The 14,033-nt window shown below is 45.2% G+C and overlaps 4 non-coding genes across 4 annotated transcripts; 1 reads left to right on the plus strand and 3 right to left on the minus strand.

Moving 5' to 3' along the window:
- Positions 1-1,924: 1,924 nt before the first annotated feature.
- On the minus strand, positions 1,925-1,996 carry TRNAE-CUC (transfer RNA glutamic acid (anticodon CUC)). The gene has a single exon. It is a non-coding gene; the product is annotated as a tRNA-Glu (tRNA).
- Positions 1,997-3,699: 1,703 nt separating this feature from the next.
- TRNAS-GCU (transfer RNA serine (anticodon GCU)) lies at positions 3,700-3,781 on the minus strand. The gene has a single exon. It is a non-coding gene; the product is annotated as a tRNA-Ser (tRNA).
- A 5,633-nt stretch (positions 3,782-9,414) lies between these two features.
- Positions 9,415-9,487, plus strand: TRNAV-CAC (transfer RNA valine (anticodon CAC)). Its single transcript has one exon. It is a non-coding gene; the product is annotated as a tRNA-Val (tRNA).
- Positions 9,488-12,649: 3,162 nt separating this feature from the next.
- TRNAN-GUU (transfer RNA asparagine (anticodon GUU)) lies at positions 12,650-12,723 on the minus strand. The gene has a single exon. It is a non-coding gene; the product is annotated as a tRNA-Asn (tRNA).
- Between the last annotated feature and the right edge of the window lie 1,310 nt (positions 12,724-14,033).

Here is a 14,033-nt window from a genome sequence, read left to right on the forward strand (position 1 = left end):
GCTGAGATGGGATTTGAATCCATGCCTAAAGAGTACAGGGCATTAGTTGTCCATCAACTCCCCCACCCAGCCAACTGGTCAAGGGAAGGGTACCTGCAGGTGCTCCAGGGTGAACTTAAACCCACCCCCACTCTTCTGGTCCACAGCCAGACCCCTTGACCCCTTGTGCTTCAGAGACCTGGGGTATGACATCCCTTCAGCCTCCTTGAAGAATGAATGCTAATTTCTCTCCCCCAAATTGACCATAGGTAGCTTTGTACCCTCCAAGTCTCTTGCAATTCCATCCCTTCCTTCCTTCCTTCCTTCCTTCCTTCTCCTTCCTTCCTTCTTCCTTCCTTTCTCCATCCATCCATCCATCCATCCATCTATTCATTCATTCATTTGACTTCTATGCCTCCCAATCCCATGGGACTCAGGGCAGTTTACAACAATAAAATTATCTGCCTTCTTTGAAAATCCAAGGCAGGTTGGTTGGGTGGAGACTCCATCAAGCCTGCTGGGAAGAACAGAGGTTGGGGTGGGATAGGATGGGGGGAAGGGAAAAAAAAGGGGGTGGAGAAGAAAGTTATCAGCTCCCCCCAGAGATTCGCACTGCCCCCACCCGCCTCGCCTTTTACAAGACCCCTAAGACCCATTTATGTCACCAGGCCTGGGGCAGTTAGATCATGGCCCCACCGATCATTAAATGTTATGTGTGGATGTGATTCAGTTAATTGACTGCTTTTTAATGTAATGGGATTTTAGCTTAGAGTTTTTAACTATTAGATTTGTACACATATTATTTTTGTATTGTATTCTGTGAGCCGCCCCAAGTCTTCGGAGAAGGGTGGCATACAAGTCTAAATAATAATAATAATAATAATAATAATGATAATAATAATAACAACAACAACAACAACATACTCAGCTGCTGCAAAAAGATCGCACAGACTGACTATAAACATAGACACGATGCTGTGGCACAGATGATCCACTGGAACTTGTGCCGGAACTACCATTTACCAGTGGCAAAGAACTGGTGGGATTATAAGCCTGAAAAAGTGTTTGAAAATGAGCAAGCAAAACTACTGTAGGACTTCCGACTTCAGACTGACTGAATTTTGAAACATAACACACCAGACATCCTGATTGTGGAGAAAAAGAAAGTATGGATCATCGACATCGCAATCCCAGGGGACAGCAGAATTGAGGAGAAGCAGCTAGAGAAATTAGTGAAGTACGAAGATCTAAAAATCGAGCTGCAACGACTCTGGCATAAGCCAGTGAAAGTGGTCCCAGTGGTACTTGGCATGCTGGGCGCAGTACCAAAGGATCTCAGCAGACATTTGAAAACCATTGGAATTGACAAAATCTCCATCTGTCAATTGCAAAAGGCCGCTTTACTGGGATCGGCACACATAATTTGCCGCTACATCACACAGTCCTAGGTGCTTGGGAAGTGCCCGACTGGTGGTGAAATACGAAATCCAGCATAATGATCTCATTTGCTGTGTTGTATTGACATAATAACAATAACAACAACAACAACAATAATAATAATTCATCCATCCATCCATCCCTCCATCCATTCATCCCTCCATCCATCCCTCCATCCATCCATCCATAGAAACATAGAAACATAGAAGTCTGATGGCAGAAAAAGATCCATCCATTCATTCATTCATTCAGGTTTCTAGGCCACCCTTCTCCAGCAGATTCAGAGCAACTTACAATGTAAAATCAAACACAATATACAAAATGTGAGAAACCCAAAGTTAAAAACAAATCTAAAACCCCTAACAATGAAAACCATACAACCCGATTTATCCAATCACAATCAAACTCTCATCCAATCAGCCGGAGCAGAATGCCGATGCTCAACAGACAAAGGACTCCCAGCAGAGGTGTTTCTTTAAGAATGATGGATAGGTTGGAAGCAAAAGCTTTCCCTGGCCGGGAATTGAACCCGGGCCGTGGCGGTGAGAGCACCAAATCCTGACCACTAGACCACCAGGGAAGGACAGCGTTACTTCCATCCCTCTAGTTCTTCTTGACAGGGGCATCAACTCCAACTGCAGGAAAAGTTTCAACAGAGCAGGATGATTCTCTTCCCTTCGGACCATTTTATTCATTTTAATTTTTTAAATTGTAATTTGTCAAATAGAAGTGGAATAGAGAATCAGAGAGTTGGAAGGGATTTTGGAGGTCTTCTAGTCGCACAACTTTGGGACCGTCTTCTGCCACCCGAATCCCAGCGGCCAATTAGGTTCCACAGAGTTGGCCTTCTCCAGATCCCGTCGACTAAGCAATGTCATCTGGCGGGACCCAGGGGAAGAGCCTTCTCTGTGGCGGCCCCGGCCCTCTGGAATCAACTCCTCCTGGAGATTAGAACTGCCCCCACCCTCCTCGCTTTTCGCAAATTGTTGAAAACTCACCTATGTTGCCAGGCATGAGGAAATTGATATACCCCCTAGCTTCTACGATTTATGTATGGTTTGATTGGGTTGTGTGACTATTTTAATAAGGGTTTTTAATTGTTTTTTAAGTATTGGATTTGTATACTGTTTATTGTTGTTGTGAGTTTCTCCGAGTCTCCGGAGAAGGGCATCATACAAATCTAATAAATAATAATAATAATAATAATAATAATTATTATTATTATTATTATTATATAACAAGTCCACTAGGAGAAGGGCACCCTATAAATTTAATATAATAAAATAAATAAATATATAAAATAAACAAATGACTTCTAAATACGTGAGACCACTAGACAGCTACAGAAGTGCCCTGATGGATGTTCTGCTTGTCTAGAGCACACAGATATTAATGAAGAATACTGTATAGGTGTTTTATTTATTTATTGTTAGAGTTGAAAGGGACCATGCAGGTCATCAAGTCAAACCCCCTGCCTGAGCAGGAATCCTAAAGCACCCAAGCCAAGTGGCAGTCCAATCTCCTCTTGAAAGTGTCCAGAGTTGGGGAGTTCACAACCTCCGCAGGCAGGTTGTTCCACTGGTTGATCGTTCTGACCATCAGGAAGTTCTTCCTTACTTCTAGGTTGAATCTCTCCTTGGTCAGCTTCTAGCCGTTGTTCCTCCTCCGGCCCTCTGGTGCTCTGGAGAATAGAGTGGTCCCCTCCTCTCTGTGGCAACCCCTCATATACCTGTATACAGCTATCATGCCCCCCCTGGCCCTCCTTTTCTCTAGGCTATTCATGCCCAGTTCCCGCAATCTCTCTTCATAAGTCTTGGTTTCAAGTCCCCTAATCATTTTGGTTGCTCTTTTCTGCACCTTCTCCAGAGTTTCAATGTCTCTTTTGAGGTGTGGTGACCAGAACTGAACACAGTACTTCAGGTGTGGTCTGACCAGGGCGTAATAGAGTGGTATTAAGACTTCCCTGGTCTTGGAGTGTATCCCCCTGTTGATGCAGCTTAGGATAGTGTTGGCTTTTTTGGCCGCTGCTGCACATTGCTGACTCATGTTTAGTTGATTATCCACTAAGACTCCATGATCTCTTTCGCAGTGATGGATTCCATTGGCAGAATAAAAATTGATCAAATAAATCAGAATATGGAATAATACTTTCCCAGAAGAAAGAGCACAAACAATGCAAAAACAGTGACACAGTTCAGCTATTCACCCTCCCAATATATGGAGTTTGACTAAATCCTTTCACGCACACAAACCCCAAATCCTGCAACCAGAAGGAAAAGGTGCCGACGAGGGTGGGATTCGAACCCACGCGTGCAGAGCACAATGGATTAGCAGTCCATCGCCTTCACCACTCGGCCACCTCGTCAATGGGGCAGGGCACCCATGTCCGTCTCTGGGTGGGTTCAAACCACCAACCTCCTGTTTAACAGTCAGACGCCCTGAAGTAGACCCAGAGACAGGGTTTGAGCAATCGGTACTTTTATTCGGCTCAGAGAATAAGTGACAGCTCAGCCAGGTAAAGTGACGATTCAGCGAGTACCGACTGGCTCTGCAGGGAGAAGCCGCTTCTTTTATACTTTTGCGGTTCCCGCCAAAGCGAGAGCCGGCCGCGTCTGAGCCAATCAGGAGCGACTTCCTGCTTGGGCTCAGACAGCGCTGGAAAAGAGGAACAAACTATTTACAGCGTTACAAGGTAGCCATTTCAGGATACAACACCCCTCCCCTCATAGTTGGACCCATCCATCAAGAAAGCCACGTGACGAAGTCGTCCAATCGGTGAGGCCTTCGAGACTCTCGCGCTGACCTGCGCAGTCCATTTTCTCCTTCGCCACTGACTGTGGAGGATGGCTCGCCGCTGTTCTCCCGGTGCGGCGGACTAGGCCTGGCGGGCCCAACGAAGGCCTCGGAGGACGAGGATGGCTCGGCGTCGCTGGATGGTTCCCCCTGGCCCGATAAGTCTCTCTGCGTGTTTCTTAGTTCGGGCAATGTATAAAAGTCTGTTGAGGGGGGAGAGTCCGAGTCAGCGGGTTGTTGTAATTGGTTTTCAGTTCGTTTCCGAATGTGGTCTATGTGTCGTTTCCACAAACGACCATCCTCCAGTTTAACAATATAAGTCTTGGGTGCATTTTGCTTAACAATAATTCCCTTCATCCAGTTTACATTTCCATCAAAGCATTTTACATATACATTTTGACCTAAATACATTTCTCTTTCTGGTTTTATGCACATTTGGTTATTATTCAAACAGAACCTTGGGTTTAACCTGTCTAGTGGTGACCTCAACTTTCTCCCCATCAATAACTCTGCAGGGCTTACATGTGTGTGCGAGTTAGGGGTAATGTGCTGGGTTAATAAGAATTGGTCCAAGTTCTGTTGCACATCTCCAGGGCCTGACCTGTGCAATGCCTCTTTTGCCACCCTTACGTAACGTTCTGCCAACCCGTTAGCCCAGGGCGAGTAAGGCGAGATGAGGGCATGTCTGACCCCCAGGCCATCTAGGAATAATTCGAATTGCCTGGCTGTTAGTTGTGGTCCATTGTCAGACACCAATAGATCAGGGCAACCATGGGATGCAAACAGTCTGCTCAATACCTTGATAGTGGCACTTGTGGTTATGTTGTTCATTGCTATTATTTCCAACCATTTGGAGAAAGCATCAACCACTATTAGGAAATACTGAGACCCCACTGGGCCAGCAAAATCAATGTGGATCCTAGACCAAGGGCCAGCAGGCTGTTCCCACTCAGCCGGAGTTGTTTTGGGGGGATTGGGCCTAGACTCTTGGCACGGGTCACACTTTGAAACCCAACTTTCAATATCAGCATCAAGCCCTGGCCACCATAAATGCCCCCTTGCTAGGCTCTTCATCCTGACAATCCCAGGATGGCCCACGTGTAACATTCTGAGTACCTTTTCCCTTAGGCGTTTGGGGATGATCACTCTATCCCCCCACAGCAAACAACCTTTTACATATGACAATTCAAGCCTTTTGTTCTTAAAATCACACAATTCAGGTTTAACAATATCATTTTGCCATCCCTTTAGAACACAGTTCACTACTTGTTTCAGGATTTGGTCTTGCTGCGTGTGTGCAGCTACCTCTTTTGCTGTGGTTAGTGGGTTTTCCTCGAGTTCTATCATTAGCACGTCTGTGGTTGGAACAGGGTCTTCTACCAAGTCTGCTATGGGGCATCTGCTGAGGCCGTCTGCATGATTGATTTCCTTCCCCCCCTTGTGGGTGAGCTCATACTGATACCCAGAGAGGAAAAGGGCCCATCTGATTAGTCTTGGAGACATAAAAGGTGGAGTGGGCTTGTTGGGGGCTAGCAGGCCTAGTAGGGGTTTGTGGTCAGTGACTAGCTCAAAATTTCTTCCAAAAATGTAATTGTGAAACTTCTTTACCCCTGCCACTAATGCCAGAGCCTCCTTGTCTAACTGGCTATAATTTCTCTCCGTGCTGGTCATGGTTCTTGAAAAAAATGCTATTGGGGCCTCTGTCTGATTAGGTAGAACGTGAGCTAGGACTCCTCCTATGCCGTACGGCGAAGCGTCGCACGTGAGCCTAATGGGTAGTGAGGCACTATATTGGACTACTACACTTTTAGAAGTTAGTAAATTTTTTATTTGAGCAAAGGCTTCACGTTCAATTTTCCCCCATGTCCAGCGGGCTTCCTTCTGGAGTAAACGATGGAGAGGCTCTGCTACTGTTGCCTTCTGCTTTAAAAAAACGGAATAAAAATTAAGGAGGCCCAAAAATGCTTGCAACTCACTCTTATCTCGTGGCTCTGGGGCTTCTCTAATTGCTCTCAGCTTCTCAGTTGTGGGGTGGATACCTTCCTTATCTATTTTATATCCTAGGAATTCAATACTGTTAGTTCCCCAGACACATTTATCAGGCTTGATTCGTAACCCTTTGTCCTGTAGCCTCTTAAGTACTTCCCTTATTCTTTTGTTCACTTGTTCCTGGTTTTCCCCTGCAATTAAGATGTCATCAAAATATGGGATGGCCCCATTTACCCCTGACAATAGGCGTTCCATGATGCTCTGGAATATCCCTGGGGCTATGCTCACCCCAAACTGTAACCTCGTGCATTTGAAAGCCCCCCTGTGCGTTACAATTGTTTGAGCGTTTGCTGTTTGTTCATCGACCGGAAGTTGCTGGTAAGCCTGCGCCAGGTCGATCTTTGCGAACCTTTTCCCCTCCCCCAGGGAGTGTAAGAGTTGTTGCACAACCGGAATGGGGTAGGGGTGGTGTTGGAGTGCCTTATTCAGGGTTGATTTGTAATCAGCGCAAACTCTTAAGGAGCCATCTGGCTTCAGGGGTGTCACTATGGGAGTTTCCCATGGCCCCTGTTCCACAGGGACCAAGATACCTTGACTAATGAGTTTGTCCAGCTGTAAGTCTAGCTTGGGGAGAAGCGGGAGGGGAACCCTGCGAGGTTTCAGTCTAACTGGTGGGACCTTGGGGTCAATAGAGAAAGATATGGGGGTTCCCTTATACAATCCTAAGGTGGGGCTGAACACTTCAGGGAACTCTTTCACAAAGTTAGGCATAATATCACAGTTTACATTACACACACCCGAAATTTCAATCCCCAACGGTTCCATCCATGCTAGCCCTAGCAGGGAGTGTTTGGCCCCCGTCACAATAAGCATGGGAAGGGTACATTTGACATTCTTAAATACAATAGGTACATTTGCAGTTCCCAGGACCGAGATTACCCCCCCTTGGAAGTCTCTGATCACCAAAGAGGTTTGAATTAGGTCAGCCTCAGACACATTAGGCATATATAGCTTAAATTTTTCCCAGGGCATGATGGTATATCTCGAACCCGTATCTAGCTCCATTGAGCAAGGCTGGTTATTTAGCAACAACGAGATAACAATTTTAGCCCCCTTTTTGGTTGCCGTGTTATTCACGGAATATTGAGAGTTACCTCTATTGTAGTCTCGGTTAGCGGTGGGGTAATTCCTTTGACCCGAGTTGCGGAACGGTCTCCTTTCTCGCGATTGGGGGGGGTGGTTTTGGGGTCGCTGGTATTGTTGTGTGGCAAAAGTTTCTTCTGGTGCCGTTGCCCTGCATGCGATGGCGATGTGGCCTCTCCGGTTGCAACGGCGGCAAGTGGTGTCGCGGAACGGGCATCGATGGCGCTGGTGATTTCCCCGGCAGCCCGCGCAGGGGGCTGGATGAGTAGCTCTAGGGTGTCTCGGTTGGTCTTGCAGGAGGAGGCAGTCGTCCCCGTTGCTAGTTAGCTGGCCGCGGACGTCTGTTCCCATGGCGCTGGGAGACTCGGCGTCGATTTTGGCAATGGTTTCTCGCCTTCCGTGCTCTTTTAATTCTCTTGCCGCTGCGTCGGCTGCTTCCGCGGTTTGCGCTAATTTGATTACGGTTTGTAGAGTCGGCTCATCTTCGGTGAGGAGTTTACTTCTCACTGTGTGGTTCTTCATGCCGAAAATCAAGGCGTCGGTGAGGCGAGCTTCCGGATCTTGAAACTTGCATTGAGCGAGTACCGTTCGAAGCCGCGTTGTGAATTGGCTTATCGACTCGGTTTCTCTCTGAGCCATCATGTGAAATTGATGCCGGTAAACCACGGCTGGTCTGGTTGGTTTAAAATGGCTCGCTAGTTTCTGTTGAAGGACGTCCCACGCTGTGGCTCTTGCTTGTTCTGGTTCGGTGAGAGTTTGGGCAAGTCTACGGATCTCTGCGCCGCAGTAGTTTAGAAAAATAGCCCGTCTGCGATCGGCTCCGGCGTCCTGCATTCCCGCCGCCTCGAGGAATATCTCGAAGGTGGCCATGTACTCGTCCCAAGTCATTTTCTCGGCATCGAAAAGTTCTGGAGCCTGGCCGATCTGGATTTTGTCCATGTTGCACGCGAAGTTCTTCCGTTCGTTCGTCGCCAGTGAAGTAGACCCAGAGACAGGGTTTGAGCAATCGGTACTTTTATTCGGCTCAGAGAATAAGTGACAGCTCAGCCAGGTAAAGTGACGATTCAGCGAGTACCGACTGGCTCTGCAGGGAGAAGCCGCTTCTTTTATACTTTTGCGGTTCCCGCCAAAGCGAGAGCCGGCCGCGTCTGAGCCAATCAGGAGCGACTTCCTGCTTGGGCTCAGACAGCGCTGGAAAAGAGGAACAAACTATTTACAGCGTTACAAGGTAGCCATTTCAGGATACAACACGCCCTAACTCCTTGCGCCACAGAGACAGGCACAGGACTCCCCTCGATTCCCTCTGGGATGTAGCAGCTGCTGTTAAGGTGCAAGGGGAGCGTCATACTGTCAGTGCCAGATTGATGCAACAGAAACATCTCCCGCCACAGAGTTTCAGGCTTTGGCTTCAGTTCCCACAGAAAGAGAGACCAAAGGGAGATTTTGTTGATGATGAAGATGGTGTAGATGGTGAATCTATGACAAGGGTGCCACAGATAGCACGTAGAGCCATATCTTGACAAAATTGAACGGGTCCAAAGATGGGCTAAAAGAATGGTGGAAGGTCTTAAGCATAAAACGTATCAGGAAAGACTTAATGAACTCAATCTGTATAGTCTTGAGGACAGAAGGAAAAGGGGGGACATGATTGAAACATTTAAATATGTTAAAGGGTTAAATAAGGTTCAGGAGGGAAGTGTTTTTAATAGGAAAGTAAACAGAAGAACAAGGGGACACAATCTGAAGTTAGTTGGGGGAAAGATCAAAAGCAATGTGAGAAAATATTATTTTACTGAAAGAGTAGTAGATCCTTGGAACAAACTTCCAGCAGACATGGTTGGTAAATCCACAGTAACTGAATTTAAACATGCCTGGGATAAACATATATCCATCTTAAGCTAAAATACAGAAAATAGTATAAGGGCAGACTAGATGGATCATGAGGTCTTTTTCTGCCGTCAGTCCTCTATGTTTCTATATTTCTAAAGTATAACAATCCTTTAATCCCTCTTATTCTGGAAATTGGCAAAATAAAGATATGGGCATGCCGATTGAGAGATACCCATGCCTCTGGTTTCTGTGGTGTAGTGGTTATCACATTTGCCTCACACGCAAAAAGTCCCTGGTTCAAAACCAGGCAGAAACACATTTTTTTTCTCAGCACCACAGCCTGTCAGGCCAAAGCCATCATGTGGAGTTAGAGACTTTGGCCTGTCACAGTAGATTAGTATTAGGGGAACTGGGAGGGTTGGCTGCATGGGAGGGAAAGTTACTAGCCACAACAAATTCCTTTCTAAGAGTCCAAGGTCATCTTTTGCTCTGCATCAACTGCATCAGGTAAAGAGGAAGTCGGTGAAATCTCTGCATTTGGACTGGTCCTCATGATGAACTTGTGGGTGTGGAGATGTGGGATAAAAATAAGGTCCAGGAGGGAAGTGTTTTTAATAGGAAAGTAAACACAAGAACAAGGGAACACAATCTGAAGTTAGTTGGGGGAAAGATCAAAAGCAACGTGAGAAAATATTATTTTACTGAAAGAGTAGTAGATCCTTGGAACAAACTTCCAGCAGACGTGGTAGATAAATCCACAGTAACTGAATTTAAACATGCCTGGGATAAACATACTGTATATCCATTGTAAGATAAAATACAGAAAATAGTATCAGGGCAGACTAGATGGATCATGAGGTCTTTTCCTGCCATCAGTCTTCTATGTTTCTATGTTTCTATCTGCTGGAAGGTGAGCCGTTGACCTAGCCTCAGCTCCAACGTGCATGGTGTATGCCAACCTGCTGATTTTCTGCTCAGACAGAGGCCCTGGGAAGGCATTTTTGGCTTCCAGAGGGCCTCCAGGGGGATGAGGGAGGGCATTTTTATCCTCTCTGGCTTCAGGGAAGCCTTTGGAACCTGGGGAGGGTGAAACACGAGCATACTAGGTCCACCAGAAGTTGGCCCACGCCATGTCTATTCTGGACCAGCTTTGATGTGCATTAGAATAAAATGTGTATTCTTTTTTATTTACATTTTTTATTCTCCAACAATCTCTCAAATTTAGTTCATCGCACATTTGGTGGAATGTTTTCGGGCGCACTTTTCTTTTCTTATATCGATTTTTATTAGCGCTTTTATAATCTTTTACGGGATCGATTATGCCATTAAAGTTGCCAATCATACAAATGTCTTCCACCTTCAACTCAATCAGTTTCTGATGCAATTTATGGGGGGGGGGGGAATTGAGATTTTTATTCGGTGCGTATATGGCAACTAGAGTTACAGGTATATTGACAATTGTCACTGTTAATATTAAAATTCTTCCTTTTTTATCTGCATATATTTTTTTGGGATCTAATTCTTTTTTAACATATACTGCAATCCCTCTTTTCTTGTTGTGAGATAGGGCTGTAAATACTTTTCCTAATTTCTCATTCTCCAATTGTTTTTCATTTTTTTTGTGGGATATGTACTTCCCAGAAGGTGGGAAACAGGCCATTTCTGGCCTCCAGAGAACCTTGGGGGGATGGGGGAAGCTGTTTTTGACCTCCCTGGGCATTGGTTCTTTGCTCTATCACACAATACTAGGACAAGGGGGCACTCCTTGAAGCTCATAGGTAAGAAAGTGAGGACAAATCAAGGGAAATATTTCTTCACCCAGAGGGTCGTTGGTTTGTGGAATTCACTTCCAGAAGAGGTCGTGACAGCTCTCAGTCTGCATATCTTCAAGGCAGGATTAGACAGATTCACAGATGCCAAGTGTATTATAGATGGCTATTGAAAAGGATGTCCAGGTGCCGCCTCTATGTTGGTTGAGGCAGGCAGGATTCCCTTGAGTACCACTTGTTGGGGGTCAAGGGAAAGGGAGGGTCTTGCCTTCTCTTTCTGCTCAAGATCCCCATGGACAATTGGTGGGCCATTGTGTGATACAGAATGCTGGACTCGATGGGCTGTGGCCTGATTCAGCATGGCTCTTCTTATGTTCTTATATGCGATAGCACACATGCATGCTCTTTTCGCACCTGAGGAAAAAAAGGTTTGCCATCAGCGTAATAGATGGCTTCTTAGTCTCTAAAAAAATGGCTCCTAGCACCTCTCATTTTTCCAAACTGGCAGCTGCATGATCAACCATATCTTGTTTTGCATCTAACATCTCTTGGCTTTAAGTGCCAAAGTCCCTCTGTTGTGTAATGCTTCTGCTTCTCAACCAACCTGCTTATTTTAATTTCAGGACCCTGGAGAGCTCCCGATGAGGATGGGTGCCTTCTGTCATTCCAGCACTTTTATTTATTTTTATTTTTTATTTTGTCCAATACACAATACATATAGAAGAGAATAGACATGAGGTAATATATATAAAGAAAAATCTAAAATAGAGGAGAAGATATATGAAAGGAAGAAAATATATATGATATATGAGATAAAGGAAAGACAATTGGACAAGGGATGAAAGGCACACTGGTGCACTTATGTACGCACCTCTGACCTCTTAGGAACCTGGAGTGGTCAATTGTGGATAGTCTAAGGGAGAAATGTTGGGGGTTAGGGGTTGACACTACTGAGTCTGGTAATGAGTTCCATGTTTCGACAACTCGATTGTTAAAGTCATATTTTTTTACAGTCAAGTTTGTAGCGGTTAATATTAAGTTTGAATCTGTTGCGTGCTCTTGTGTTGTTGCGGTTGAAGCTGAAGTAGTCATTGACAGGTAGGATGTTGCAGCATATGATCTTGTGGGCAATACTTAAATCGTGTTTTAGGCCTCGTAGTTCTAAGCTTTCTAGACCCAGGATTCTTAGTCTATTTTCGTAGGATATTCTATTTCGAGTGGAGGAGTGAAGGGCACTTCTGGTGAAATATTTTTGGATGTTTTCACTTCTCCCTCTGGAGGAAGCAGCTGAGGACATGTTTCAAGTTTTATTGGATTTATATGCCACCCCTTCCGAAAACTCGGGGCGGCTAACAGCAATCATAAACAATATACAATAATAATCCAATACTAAAAGCGAATTAAAACCCCTTAATATACAAAACCGAACATACATACAAACATACCATGCATACAATTTTAACGGCCTAGGGGGAGAAGAAATCTTAATTCCCCCATGCCTGGCGACTCCTCCCCATTTCGCCTTATTGTTATTGTGAATAAGTCCGCCTTGTTCTTCCTTCTGCACTCCAAGAAAAGTTTTTTTAAAATGCAGATGAAAGCCAAATGATCTTTAGTGAGAAAAAGGATAAGCAGGTGAGAATTGAAGCCTCTGGATGAAGAGTTGGGTGTGTGTGTGTCACATTCAATCCATCACCTTTCAAGCAGGCCATCCCTGGGTGGGCTCGAACCACCATCCTTCTGGTTAACAGCCAGACGCGCTAACCCATTGCGCCACAGAGACCTGGCACAGGCCTCCCTCTCAGCTCTCCCCACCTGACCATCCATAGCTGGGCTGACGAGACAGCAATCAGATCTGGTTTCTAAGAATCAGTGAGCAAAGACACACACACACAAACAATTATCAAATAATTATCTTTGCACTTTCACTATTTGCTGACTGTAGAGATTGATTGATTGATTGATTGATGGATGGATGGATGGATTGTTAGAGTTGGAAGGGACCATGCGGGTCATCAAGTCCAACCCCCTGCCTAAGCAGGAACCCTATAGCATCCTAGCCAAATGGCAGTCCAATTTCCTCTTTAAAATGTACAGGTTGAATCTCTCCTTGGTCAGCTTCCAGCTGTTGTTCCTCATCCGGCCCTCTGGTGCCCTGGAGAATAAAGTGATCCAGTCCTCTTTGTGGCAACCCCTCGTATACCTGTAGACTGCTATCATGTCCGCTCTGGCCCTCCTTTTCTCTAGGCTATCCATGCCCAGTTCCCGCAGTCTCTCTTCGTAAGTCTTGGTTTCTAGACCCCTGATCATTTTGGTTGCTCTTTTCTGCACCTTCTCCAGAGTTTCAATGTCTTTTTTGAAGTGTGGAGACCAGAACTGAACACAATACTCCAGGTCTGGTCTGATCAGGGCGTAGTAGAATGGTATTAAGACTTGCCTGGTCTTGGAGTGTATTCCCCTGTTGATGCAGCTTTGGATTGTATTGGCTTTTTTGGCTGCTGCTGCACATTGTTGGCTCATGTTTAGTTGATTATCCACCAAGATTTTAAAGTACTCCTGACTGTGACTTAGGCTGTGTGGTAAAACCTTTGGCTGAATGGTCAGTGGATCCCTACCACCATCCTGGAATCTACAGTGGAAATTCCACATCTGTATTGAGGAAGAGAAGAGAAAGTGGGGGGCTTCTTGATCTTTGTATACGAGGGGGCATAGTTCCCACTAAGCTGAGCAGTGAGCAATCGCTCACTTAAAAATCATCATCAACTCAGAGTTTTCCAAACCTGCCCAGAAGCCGAGAGGGAAAGAGTGAGAGGGAAGGAGAGAGAGAGGAAGAGAGAAACAGATAGAAAAAAGAGAGGAAGGAAAAGAGAAAGAAAAAGAATGGGAGTAAGGAAGAGAGAAAGAAAATCAAAATCTAGTTTGAAACTAGCTCAACTATTTAAGTGGCATTTTGATATTGATAGAGTTGCCCTATTATGAGCTCACTGTTATAGACACACAGTACAGTATTTTATTTTGAAATTCTCTGAGGCAAAATAGGGTGGGTTTTTTATTTGTTTGTTTGTTTGTTTGTTTATTTATTATTTCTTTGCC

The sequence above is a fragment of the Erythrolamprus reginae genome, chromosome 2 (assembly GCF_031021105.1).
Source record: "Erythrolamprus reginae isolate rEryReg1 chromosome 2, rEryReg1.hap1, whole genome shotgun sequence".
Lineage (NCBI taxonomy): Eukaryota > Metazoa > Chordata > Lepidosauria > Squamata > Dipsadidae > Erythrolamprus > Erythrolamprus reginae.